The sequence below is a fragment of the Lactuca serriola genome, chromosome 8 (assembly GCF_051521515.1).
Source record: "Lactuca serriola cultivar US96UC23 chromosome 8, Lser_US96UC23_V15, whole genome shotgun sequence".
In the NCBI taxonomy this organism is placed as follows: domain Eukaryota; kingdom Viridiplantae; phylum Streptophyta; class Magnoliopsida; order Asterales; family Asteraceae; genus Lactuca; species Lactuca serriola.
The window spans coordinates 148,578,054-148,591,828 of record NC_136415.1 but is presented as its reverse complement, the minus strand read 5'-3'; positions in this window follow the sequence as shown (position 1 = coordinate 148,591,828).

Sequence of the window (13,775 nt, the reverse complement as noted above, 5' to 3'; positions counted from 1 at the left end):
TTTTCTTAAGTTTTTAGGGGGGGAATACAAGTTAAAACACCAAGAACATAACTAAATTTTTCTAACAGCTTTCATCAGAAAAGTTGGACTCCATTCACGGACTGTTTTGGACAACTTAAACATTTTTTTTTGAAAAACTGTTTTAGGTGTAAGTAGTTCCAGTTCTTAGCTTTTAAATGACTACTTGCACATCTCCATACGGTTTTTCTACAATTTATGGTGATTTTTACAAAACTGCCTATCATTTCAAACACCAATCCGGACCAGTCTGTGATTATGGACTTTTTCACCCAAGTTGGAAGTCATTAAAAATCATGATAAAAATTATGAGTAAACTAGACACATTTTGGGAACTCTCAGAATTTACGGATTTAGTTTTCAACTTTGTATGATTTTTCTATGACTTTTCAAAAACAGTGTAGAAAGGTTGAAAATTTGTTAACAACTTATAACTTTCATAACACTTTGTATTATGTTGAGCAAAGTGTATAACGATAAGTTCTAAATATTGAATGTGTTCCCTTGTTAGTTTATCATCATAAACTGAAATATAGTCATTCATGATAAGATTATTCATTCATTTAGAACATGTATATTAAACTATAATGAGCATAGTTTATGGATTCATAACATTAAAGCATTCATAAAATAATTCTTATACATTACAAACGTTTTGGATAAACTATAATAGGTATAGTTTATGTATCATTTACTTCTCAAACTTATTTTACCAAAGGTTTTCAGTTTAGTTCACGTAAATCTGTTAATGGATAAATTTGGGAGTCATTCCCTTCGGGTTACTTCCAAAGTAACAAAGTCAAAAAGTCCTGTAAATTGTAACCAGAGTCTCTTGTAGGGAGAACGTGATAGTTGTGTATAGATCTATATTGGGTTTGACAAACCCACACCAGAGCTGCTTGCAACAGCTAGACCGGCAGGTCTGTGGTGACAAGTGTCATTTAACGGCGACGCCTGAAGAACGTCATATTACGAGGCCGTCTATGTCAAGTATGGTTATGATAGCTCACATGTGGTATTAACAATCATAAGATTTACGGGTTGTAACTTTAAATTAGCGAGTTATGTCTATTTAGCTCACTGAAATTACTTTAAGTATGGAAAAATACTTATATGCCTTCATATCAAAAAGGGTTTTATGTCGATTTAAAATCACTTTTTACATCAACAATTACATACTTTATTATATACTTTCGGTCTTGGTATTTAAGACTACACATCATTCATTACGGGATTTTTCTCACATCAGAAAGGGTTTTATGCCGATTTAAAACCACTTTTTTATCTTTAAGTATGACAAATAGTTGTTCATTTTCGGTCCTGATATTTAGGACTACATAACTTTTGTAAGGAAAATATTGGATTTTTCTTGGTATCATACATCTCTTTACAAATATCGACTTTCAAACTCTTACTGTCAAAAGCTTATGAACTCACCAACCTTTGTGTTGACACTTTTCAAAACTACTTGTATTCTCAGGAATTCAATGAAACAGGAAATCAACCACGTTTTGAGGATGGGACGATAAATCGTCGAACAGTTCATTTTGTATCATAATGTAATTGATTTGAATCATGTAAACATATACTTTGGTGTAACTTTTTCAATTATATTTATGATGGTTGTATTTACTTTGAGCACTATTATACTCGTTGTTGTGATACTCTACATGAAGTCCTCCACCCCCGGACGTTTCCGCCATCCTTGGTTTGGGGGTGTGACAAGCTCGCACTCAAAAAACTTCAAGGACTTTTGAAGATCGTCGAAACCGGTCTTAAAGGTAAATCGGTTGTTACCACTCCTACTCCTACCGCCGCCCCTGTTCTGGCCATCAGGCAAGGCAAAGGAAATAAGAAGAAGAGCCCTTCGAAGGGTACCAAGGGAAAGTCTCTTGATGGATCATCTTCAAGTAGAACCAAAGGTGGTTATGTCACTCCTTTTGTCAACCCTAAAGAGGCTGAATACTTCTATTGCCATGAAAACGCGCACTGGAACCGAAACTGCCTAAAGTACTTGCAAGATGTTAAGGATGGGAAAGTAAAACCCAACCATGTAGGTATTTACACTATATTGTCTAATAAATCACCCTATTCTAATTCTTGGGTCCTTGATACGGGTTGTGGTATTCACATATGTTCTTATTTGCAAGGACTAAGAAGAAGTAAGAATGTGGAGCATGGGAAGATAAACTTAAATATAGGGAATATGAAAGCTTCACCTGTCACCAAGATTGGAGTTTATTCTTTGTTGCTAAGTAGTGGGTTAACATTAGATTTGAATAAATGTTGTTACTCATCTAAAATGGTTAGAAATATTATTTCTTTTCACGGTTTGTACAAACAAGGATTTACTTTTTTCATTTGATAATAAATGTGGTGGTATTAATGCTTTCTATAATAATGTTCTTTATTTTAAAGCATTACCTTGTGATGGTGTATATGAAACTGTGTTGGTTGTAGATAATTGAGGAAATAATGTGTTGTGTATTGATTCTTCCACTAGCTTGGATAAAGCATCATTATGGCATTGTCGTCTTGGACATGTCAGCAAGAAACGCATAGGCCAACTCCAAAAGGATGGAGTCTTGGAGTCATTTTACTTGAAGTCGGATGATAGTTGTGAATCTTTTTTACTTGGAAAAATGAGAAAGTCACCCTCCATGGGTTCTTGTGCTACAGAAGAAGGTTTGTTGGATCTTGTACACACAGATGTGTGTGAACCCTTCAGGACCGCCACAAGGGATGCTAACCGCTTCTATCTGACTTTTACTGATGATTGTAGTAGATATGGATTTGTCTACTAATCAAGCATAAGTCAGAAACATTTGAAAAGTTCAAGGAGTTTAAAGAGGAACTGGAGAATCAGCTGGGCAGGAACATTAAGATGCTTCGATCCGATCAAGGTGGTGAGTATCTTAGTACAGAGTTCCTTGACTCTCTTAAGGAATGTGGGATTGTCTTACAATTGACACCTCCCAGAACACCACAGCTTAATGGCGTGGTTAAGAGGCGTAATCGAACCTTGTTAGACATGGTTCGTTCCATGATGAGTTGATCTGCGCTACCAATCTCATTTTGGGGGTATGCCTTAGAGACTTATCCTTAATCTAGTCCCTACCAAAAAGGTTGCCAAAACACCTCATGAGATGTGGACTAGGAAAGTTCCCAATTTGGACCACATTAAGATTTGGGGTTGCGAGGATTTCGTGAGGCGCGAGACTTATGATAAGCTTGAATCTCAAAGTGGGAGGTGTATTTTCATCGGCCACCCACATAAATCCTTTGGTTACCTCTTCTATAGACCAAGTGATAATGTAGTTGTAACATCCAAATTTTCAAAACAATTAAAACTTTTCAAAATCACCCATTTTATTAATCGTTGTTACAAAAAGGTTTTCAATACATTATTAAACAGAGTAATTTCCCTGGTTCATATCATAAAACACCAACGCGAGGAACGGTACGATCACGCCTTTGCCTTGCCACAGACTCTTGAGAACCTGAAACATAAAACCGCAACTGTAAGCCCGAAAGCTTAGTGAGATACCCCCAGAATACCAACCACATATACGCCTTTCCAGGCCCTGACGTTCTGATCCACATAACATATTGCCTTTCGGCCCATAACATATTGCCTTTCGGCCCATAACATATATTGCCTTCCGGCCCATAAGCATAAAATGTATATACAACATAACGAATAATCATATAGTAGTTCATAGACAACAATCAATCAACAGATTACATATCATAGCATTACTCTAACAAGATACCGGTCTAGCCGGTCACTATCATAACATTACTCTATGAATCAGTCAACATACTAAATGCATACATACGCCTTTCCAGGCCATGACCTTCCGGTCCACATAGTAATGCCTTCCGGCCCATGACATGTATTGCCTTCCGGCCCATAACATATAACACTGACAACTACCCGGATTTCCATCCGATAAAAGGGTTGGCATTGGTGCCATAAACCCTAGCGATATAGTGAGGATAACTCACCTCGAAACTGCCGACTGAACAGATAGCTCAAGCTGCTCCGATCACTGATACGATCTCCACTCCTGGATAGCCGCCAATGCACTGAACTCAAACGATAAACAACAATTACCAAAATACCCCTGGAACTACTGGTCAATCCTTGGTCAAAGACAAGGTCAAAGTCAACCCCTGACTAACCCTACTCGTCGAGTCAACCCTGTGACTCGCCGAGTCCCCATACTCAGAACTTCACTTAACCCGCGACCTAACTCGCCGAGTCACCCCAAGACTCGCCGAGTTCATCGACTCTGAGTCCACTCGCCCTTGACTCACCGATTCCTTAAGATTCCCTTTCTACACGTCGAGTATCCCCTTTTTACTCGACGAGTTCCTCCTGGAAGAATCGCGGGGCCACCCCGATTCAACTCGCCGAGTCTGAAGAACAACTCGACGAGTCCCAGTTATTCTTCAAGCTACTCGCCGAGTCTGTTCATCGGACTCGTCGAGTCCATGCCATGCAGTCGATCAAACTGCTTCCTGAGATAAGTATTGTCCCGAAATACACAAGCATGGGACCTTCTGGACCTCTAAGGTCCTAATACAGGGTTATAGTCGTTTGGGTAACAAGGTACTAATCCATCTAATCACCAAATGGGTTCCATAAACCCTAAATCCATGCACACATCAACAATACAGAAAGAATCCGAGATATTACCTGAATAATGCACTCTCTGTGCCCCCAAACTGCAGGACTCGAATCCCTTGCTGTTCCTTTAGCCAAAACTCTTCTCCTTCTTGCACAACAATTTCTTCAAAGCCCTAATACCCTTCAATCTTGCTCTAGATGCCCACAGCCGTTTAGGGTTCTTCTCAGTCGACTAAAGACGGACAATGACGGCCTATAAGTGCCTTATATACGTTCCAAAACCAAACGGCTAGGGTTTCCGCTGAACAGCGTCGACTCGCCGAGTCCATATTTGGACTCGTCGAGTCCAGTCGCGATCCCGCGATCAAGTCTGCGATCCTACTCGGCGAGTCTAGGATCCAACTCGCCGAGTCTCCTCTTAAAACACCCCCAAAATCATAATTATATTAATATTTGAAATTCCAGGCTGTTACAACTCTCCCCCACTAGAACTAGACTTCGCCCTCAAAGTCTCACTCTGAAAATAGCCCCGGATGCTGCTCACACATATCACGTTCCAGATCACGGTTCATTTCCGATCCCCTCCGGTGCTGCCACTGAACTAACACCCGAGGTATCTCCTTATTTCTCAGAACCTCGATCTTCCGTTCTCTGATGACCACTGGCTTCTCGGCATAATTCAGGCTTGCATCCACCTGAATGTTTTCTAATGGAACCACTGCCGACTCATCGGCTATATACTTCCTCAATTGCGACGCATGAAAATATCGTGGATTTGTCTCAAATCCGTGGGCAACTCCAACCGGTAGACCCTCAGGCCTACCCCCGCAATCACATGAAAAGGCCCAACATACCGGGGCCCCAACTTGCCCCTCTTCTTGAATCGAATCACTCCTCTCCAAGGAGAGGCCTTCAGGAGTACGAAGTCACCGACCTGAAACTCAAGCTCAGACCGGCGTCTGTCCGCATAACTTTCCTATTGGCTTTGTCGAATCTGCTCTGTTGACCGAAGCACGATCTCTGTACTGCATATCACTCTCTGTAACCCAAGATGCAACTCTGCTCCAAACCTCAACGATCACTCGACCCATAAGGGTTAGGAAACCATGAACCACCAGATCCCCGATCCAAAGCCCACTTTGTCCATTCCGGACCGACTGAGAGATCCATTCTCACTCTCAGAGTAACTCTCATAAGTTCTCCTCTTGCCATCACATACACATGCTGAACTAACCCCAACACCCGCAGGGTGGAAGACCCGATACACTGATGATATCCTCGAACATCTCCCAAAATGAACCACTACATCCACTCTACACTCTGATCAGAATCACACTGAGAATTTAAGATTCTCTCTCTCCCTGCATCCCTTCTGAGCCTCAACAGACATCCCCAAACCGGATGGGTTCCTACTTCGCTGCCGCGAACACGATGCTCAAAGCCATACTCGAAATACTTTAACCATAACTCTGCTATGTAGCTTTCATTCTTGTGAACTTGCACTCCCCTTCGGAGTTACACACCTTTCTCTTTTCCTTCCAAGGGACCCTCTTGGCCATAATGCCACTCCCACCAGTGCCACGGTGCTTGCCCCAAGCGACACCACCCTTTTTCGTAACCGCTATTCACATACTCTGGTTATCATTGCAGGGGCTCTCAATCCCATGCACTCTCTCCACTCCTCAAAATCACTGCCTCAGCTAAACAAGATTACTAACCCGGGGCCAGACCTTCCAATGCAATCACATTGCAACATACACAATCCGCAACCTCAAACTGATCCAGCAATACCAACAGAGTCTCCAGCATGACTGGACCGACTCTCATAACGCATACTAGCCACTCGAGGCTATATCTCTGTGGGTCCGTACACCCAAACTCTGCGAACCCTCAGGTTCTAACTCTGAGAACCTTCCGGTTCTAGCTCTAGAAACATGCACAACATAATCCCGTGGGATTAATGCAGTACAACCCATCACGTACCTCAAACATACCAATACTCTGATCGCATAACCCCGGTTACTTACTCGAGCTTGATCCCGGCCTTCTCTCAGGCCTCCACAAACAAATGCCCTAGGTCTGTATCTCGCCCCGCATACCCGACACTCGCTCTCGTCGGCCTATACTCTGAGCTGACAAACACTGCTGAGTCCCAACAGCTAAGCACCCTCACATACTCATCGATCTCCCGGAGAATTCTCCAATTCTCCCCCACAAAAGCACTGACTAACTGCCACCGACCGTCATTAATGACCTTTCAGAACAATCCTGCACAAAGAGAACATTTACACACTGACTGCTTCCCACCAGCATAAGCAACCCTCAGCAAAACACATCTCCTCCCTGATCAATCCACTCAAAAGAATCCGGTCTTTCAATTATCCACTCTACGACTGCAGATGCTACCCGGCATTCAACCCAGTGCCGCGTCTCCTCTATCAACCCTCACGAATGCTAACCAACGGAATTCCCAAACAATAACCCATAACCAAACCCACAACCTGCAAAAGGATGAATATTGCATCGAAAACCGCACAAGGATACCGGCACCAAAACACCAACTGTAACCATACTAAATCATCAGGAAACAACGAATGCCAAAGCGAAAACCTGAAGCACCAATCCATAACCATGCCCAACCCGCGAAACAACGAATACCGCATCGAAATCCATACAAGATACCAGCACGAACAATACGCCACAATCAACGCAAGGCAATCAAGACATCAAGAAAGCCTCATACCCGCAGCTGCCTCCAGCACTGCTCCGTCTCCCTCTGCCGCAAGCCGATAAGCACGACCCTGAGCCCTTGGGGCTCCGCTCCATCCTGTCCTCCTCCTAAACTCCTCGAGGTGGCCGGTGCTAGAGCCTGCACCAGCCCTGCAGAAAGCTGTGGACAGTTGACCCTCAAATGTCCAACCTGCCGACACTGATAACAAATCCTCAAATCCCGAATTGGCACCGACTGCCGACACTCCCGTGCACCGTGCCCCTCCTTTCCGCACTTGCGGCATGCACCACCGGACCAACAAGCTCCGGTGCCATCCCTCCCACACTTCCCACAAGTGTGGCCGCTCCGATCCCCCCATTCTAACATCTACGGTCCTGGACCGTTTCGGCGCCGATTGCGACTGCATCGGGGCCTGCCTCAGCTCACGCAACTGTAACTCAACCTCTAACTCACGCCGCATGGCGGCCTCTTGCAACACCAACAAGGTCTCACACCTCTGCGCAGACACGAACTGTCTGATATCCCCCTTGAGCATACTCAGATACCGGAACATCTGAGCCTGCTCCGAAGCGAACTCAGGGCAAAACATCGCCCTCTCAATAAACATCCTGGTGATGTCAGTCACCGACTCCAAATCCCGCTTCAGCTCAAGGAACTTCCGAGCCAATCTCTCCCTCTCATCTCGCGGAACATAGCGAGTACTGAACATCTCTCTGAACTGATCCCCTGAAACCGCAGCCCTCTGCGCGTCGAAAGATGACCTCGTAGTCAATCTCCATAAATCCTTCGCTCCTAGCCTCAACAGGTTCAGAGCACACCTCACCCTCTGATCAGCAGGGCATAAACTCGTGGAGAAATACCCCTCCACGTCTGATAACCATCTCATAGCAACAATCGGGTCCTGAACCCTATCGAATGTGGGAGGCTTCTCATAATAGAAGTTCCGATACTGAAACCCCGACTAGGTCTTCCCTTTGCCGCTGCTACAGCCGCTGTAACCGCCGCGGCAGCCGTCTCTGCGAGAGCCGCATATCGCTCATCAAACTACTCAACCATGGCGGTCCTGATCGACCCAAACAACTCCGGCAACTCAGCCCGGAACAATACAGCAACCCCATCACGCAGGATCTCACGAATCCTCGCATCCCGCTCGCTCGTGCTCGTCCGATCGATAACCTCCGGCGGCACCGATTCACCCGGAACTCGCTCTCCAGCTCCCGATCCTGATCCGGATCCACTATCATCATGCCTCGAGATCTCCATAATGAAGACACCCTACCAATCTCAAACACTTCCCAAAATCCTGGGATCCAACTCTCGCAACCCTACCCTAGAGACCATGGTTTCCCTTATACGCGTATGGGTCCTGTGCTTTCAGTAGTACGGGCAGATATTAGGGGAACCCTGGCAAGGCTCACTAGACTGTGGTAAAGAACATTCTCAAGTACCTGCAAAGGACTAACGACTAGGTCCTTACCCTCGGTGGGAGTGATGACTTGAGAGTATTAGGGTATAGTGATGCTACCTTTCAGACTGATAGGGATAATTTCTGCTCTCAGTCAGGTTGGGTCTTTATCTTAAACAGATGAGCAATTACTTGGAAAAGTTCCAAGCAGGAGACAGTGGCTGATTCAACTTGCGAATCAGAGTATATCGCAGCAAGCGAGGCAACAAAGGAGGCAATATGGCTGAAGAACTTCATTGGAGACCTTGGAGTAGTACCAGATATAATGGAGCCTATGGAAAATTTCTGTGATAGTGAAAGCACAATTGCCTTAGCCAAGGAACCGAGGGATCACGGAGGATCCAGACACATCGACAGAAAATACCATTTCATTAGACATCGAATAGAAGAAGGACTCCTCGTGGAAAAGAGGGTATCATCGGATGAGAACCCAGCAGATCCCCTCACGAAGGGACTGGGTAGGGTTAAGCATCTTCAGCATGCGAGGCGCATTGGGATAAAGGATGATATTAGTTTTAGAAATTAGATAGCTTTTGAAATTTGTAAAGTGTAATTGACATTTGATGATAAATAAAAGTTGTTGTTTATTTATAATTAAAGTGTTGCTATCTTATGTCAATCGTTTACTATCATTTCATTTTTGCATGTTTTGACTTCTAGAATAATTATGTTATCGTATATCATATTATTCAAACCATCCACAGTCAATCATACTTTGGAAGTAGATAATGAGGCAAGACTGTCATGAAGGGTTTGCAGTTTGTCTGGGACAAAGGGGGTGCAGTGTTCATGAGTACTCCTGGAATAGCGATTCTAGTATTGGATTCAACCCACGCTCACTTGTATCACTTCATGGAATTTATATCGAGTGATCGTGAGATGATAATATCATATGAGTCTCCAAACCTAGAGATATGAGTTGTTGACAATGATTTGGTTATACATTGATTATACGAAACCGCATTGGTAACTTCATGTTATAAAACGTGTCTTTGTGTATGATTCAACAAGTAGTAGAACAAGCATATGAGTCGAAGTTTATCTGTTCCTTTTAGTCCTTGGAGGATTAAAAGCGATATATGGGCCCCTCGATCATTTTGTTTTGACCTATATACCGGGCCCGGTCAAAACAAAATTGATGTGTTCGATTAAGTTCTATGTCAAACAAATCAGAAATCGGGAAACAAACTCCTGGACAATAAGTACGACATTGTTCCATGTATTTGTCTGACTGATATCTTGAGAGTAGAGGATTATATGATCACTTATCTTAAATGCCACGTCATCTTAGTTCCGCGAGACTTTGAAAAAGCTACGATTGTTGATCGATTCCTGAAGGCATACTTACAGTTATAGTTCTTAGACTTATCCAAGTGGGAGGCAGATGGATAAGGTGTCTAAGTCCATAACTATTTCTGGTATGTACTTGACCCGGTTGTCATGGTCCATTTGGGTTGCATGGCTTCATGATACTTTGATAGACAAAATGAGAAAAGAACACTTGTGGTTTATTAATATATTATAAGTTCTAATATATTAATAATATTATTTAATTGGTATTGATCAAGAATTAATTTGGTGATAAAAAATAGACTAATTAAATATATGGGGTTGATTGTGTAAATCATCCATTCTTATATAGTGGGTTAACGATCCATGGTTTATTGAATTGGGCTAAAACCCATAGGATGCTCCATGGATAGTCCATGGAGGTTAAAACCCATAGATCATGGAGGAAATCAAACACCATGTCAATTAGGGTTTACATGGTGTAACCCTACTTGTGACACAACTATAAAAGGACCCCATGGGCTACCAAAATTGGTACTAAGTGAAGAAATAGATGGCTAGCCGATTTTGAGTGTGCGTGTACTTCTCTCAAAGTTATTCCTGTAGATGTAAAATCGTAAAAGTCGAATATAGTGTTTTGTATAGTTGTGCGAAGTGAAATGTCTAGACTTAGTATATTTTTTGTACACTCATGTTCCCTATAAATAGGGACTGAGGTTAGAAGTAGAAGAGAGACTTGTCGTAACAAACATATCTTTTCTGCTTATTCTGTAATCAGTCTTTATCAATATGAGATCTGATTAATATTTACTCTTCATGTTCCAAATCTTCAATTACTGAAATCAAACTTTGCTTTCTCAAATCACGATAACAATTCTCTACAATTGGTATCAGAGCAGGATTCAAACTGCTTCGATCTGATTTTCATGTTAGAATCATTTGCTTTTTGAGTTGAAACTTTACTCAAAATTTTCCACACATTTTGGTTTTGAAAATCACATTTGATCTTCAGATTTGAATTGATTCTGTCTTTGAATTGTTAAGTCGAGTAATCAATTAGTGATTTGTGATCAATTCAATTGATCAAATTCTCAATTTCATCAAGTTTTTCAAGCTTTCTGAAAATTTCTGTGTTCATCAATGGAGAACTTCAACATGAATACAATGACTTCCTTCTCTCACTTGCTTGGTTCTTCAACCAAAATTCCGATGTTAATTCCATAATATTATGATCAGTGGGCTGATAGAATGGAAGATTACTTAAATGGAATTGATGAAGAACTTTGGAATTCTATCGATGGAACAGTGCAAGCTCCAGTTAATGTTCAATCAATTGGTTCATCTACTACATCTACTGAAGTTGCTGAACAACAAAAACGTTTGAAGAATAATGAAAAGAGGTGCATGAGGGAACTAAGAGGTGCTCTACCTCCTGTGGTTTACAATTACATCCGTAGTTCTAAAACAGCCAAGGAGATCTGGAACACTCTAAAAGAGAAGTATCAAGGTAGCGAAAAGACGAAGATCAACTCTGTGAAGCAATGTCTAGTTGAACTGAAGGAATTCAGACAAAAGGATGCAGAAACTCTTGAAAATTACTATGATCGTCTGAATGATCTTATGTTTTGCTGCAATAGGTATGGTATCACTAGGTCTCTCATGGAGTTCAATTTAACCTTCATTATGGGTCTTCGCAAGGAATGGGGAAGTGTGAGCATGATGATTAAGAATCAACAGAGTTTTGATACAACTAAATTAAATGATCTCTACAATCAACTGAAAACACATGAATGTGAAGTTTCAGAAATGTATGAAGAATCAAAACAAAGTATTGGAGGTCCTTTGGCTCTTGTTTCAAAGGTATCAGAAACTGATGTTAATGAAAAAGATGGTTCAGATGATGAAGGATTTTTTATGAACTCTGATGATGAAGCTATGACATTCTATTCAAACACCAGAGTTAAGAAGTTTTTCAAAAAGCCTTTAAATCTAAAAGGAAAGGCTAGTGATGTGAAAAATGCAGTCACAAGAACTGGAGGGGAGGAGAGGAAGAAATTGGAGAAAGCTGATGAGAAACAAAAAGATGCGAAAGAAGAGAAGAAGCTGAAAGGTGATTCAGGAATTTACTATCACTACTGTAATGGTGTGAATCATTTTGCAGCTGATTGCATGTTGCGAAAGAAAGAAGCGAAGAAGGAAAAAGTTAAAGATGAAGCATACTACTCTGAAAAGATTGAAGAGATACGTGCTAAGACCAAAGGAGTGTCTTTGGTTGCGAAAGGTGAAACTGATAATGAAGAAAGTGGTACGTATCAGATCTAGTCTTCAGGATCTGATGACGAGGAAATGAGGCATCCCACACATGGAGCAATGTTCGCAAGTTTTGAAGATTGCGAAGAGGAAATTTTAGGAAGGTGCTTCGTATCCAAATCCACAGACAAATCACCCATGACAACCAAGGTACGTGCAATACTTGAATCTTTTAATATTCCTTTATCTGCTTATGATGCTGAAATTGTTTCATTTGATGAAACTGTGGCTTATTTTGATTCTGTTATTGTGTCTGCTAGTACTGAAGCTCAAAAATTAAATTTGCAACTAGGTGAGACACGGAGAGAATTAGAAATAAAGAGGAGCAGAGTAGAAAAACTTGAAATGCAGATCAAAAATATAGATTGTGACACGAATAATCTTACAAATGATGTTAGGTTGTTGTTAGCACAAAGGAACATATATTGTAATTCTGCCAAACGGCTATATGCAAAATTAACTGCTTTACATCATTCTTCTGACATTAGCAAAGAACAACATAAGAAACTGTTACCTTTTCTTGAATATGAACGTGAAAAAGTTGATGTTGTTTCTTATGATTGTGAAAGTACAATTGCTCAATTTGACAAAATACCTGATGATAGATATACATATGGTATTGTCAAAATCGATGAATTTCTGAATGCTGATGAGTTACTTAACATTGTCAATGAAAGTTTGACAAAGAGTGAACAAGTGAAAATCTTAAAGAAAACAGAAACTTCAACTCTTGCCTCTCAATTCAATTATGCTGATATTGATGAAAATTCAGATAATGTGAGTGAAATCAGTGAGATAGAAGAGGAAGAGGAGGTTGATTTTTCTCAATTGTCAATAGTTAATATCACATCTAAGATTAAAGGTAACGAAATTATTGTTGATTCGATAGTAGAGGATGAAATTGATAAACCTTTAACTTCACAACATTGTAAGTTTGATAATGTGGAAGTTGAAAGCTGGAAATCTGATGATAATGAAGAAAACAGAGAAGAAAAGACAGATTCAAATGACACACCTCAACGAGTTGTGGTTGATCAAGAGTTTGAAAATACAAAAGAATATGAAAAAAATTTAAATGACAAAGGAGCACATTATTTGGAAACCAACACAGTGGTATATCCAAATTTTGTATGTACTGATAAAACCATTTTTCCAAATCAAGTTTTTGTCACTACTGGAAATGCTGAGAAACTTCATCCTGAATTCAACAAAATGATTGAAAAAGATAATCTAAAGTCAACCACAGAAGGTTTTTTCGCAAATCAAAACACAGAAGAAAACAATTTAACTCAAAATTCTTATGTGTTTCAAAAACAAAAATCATTACA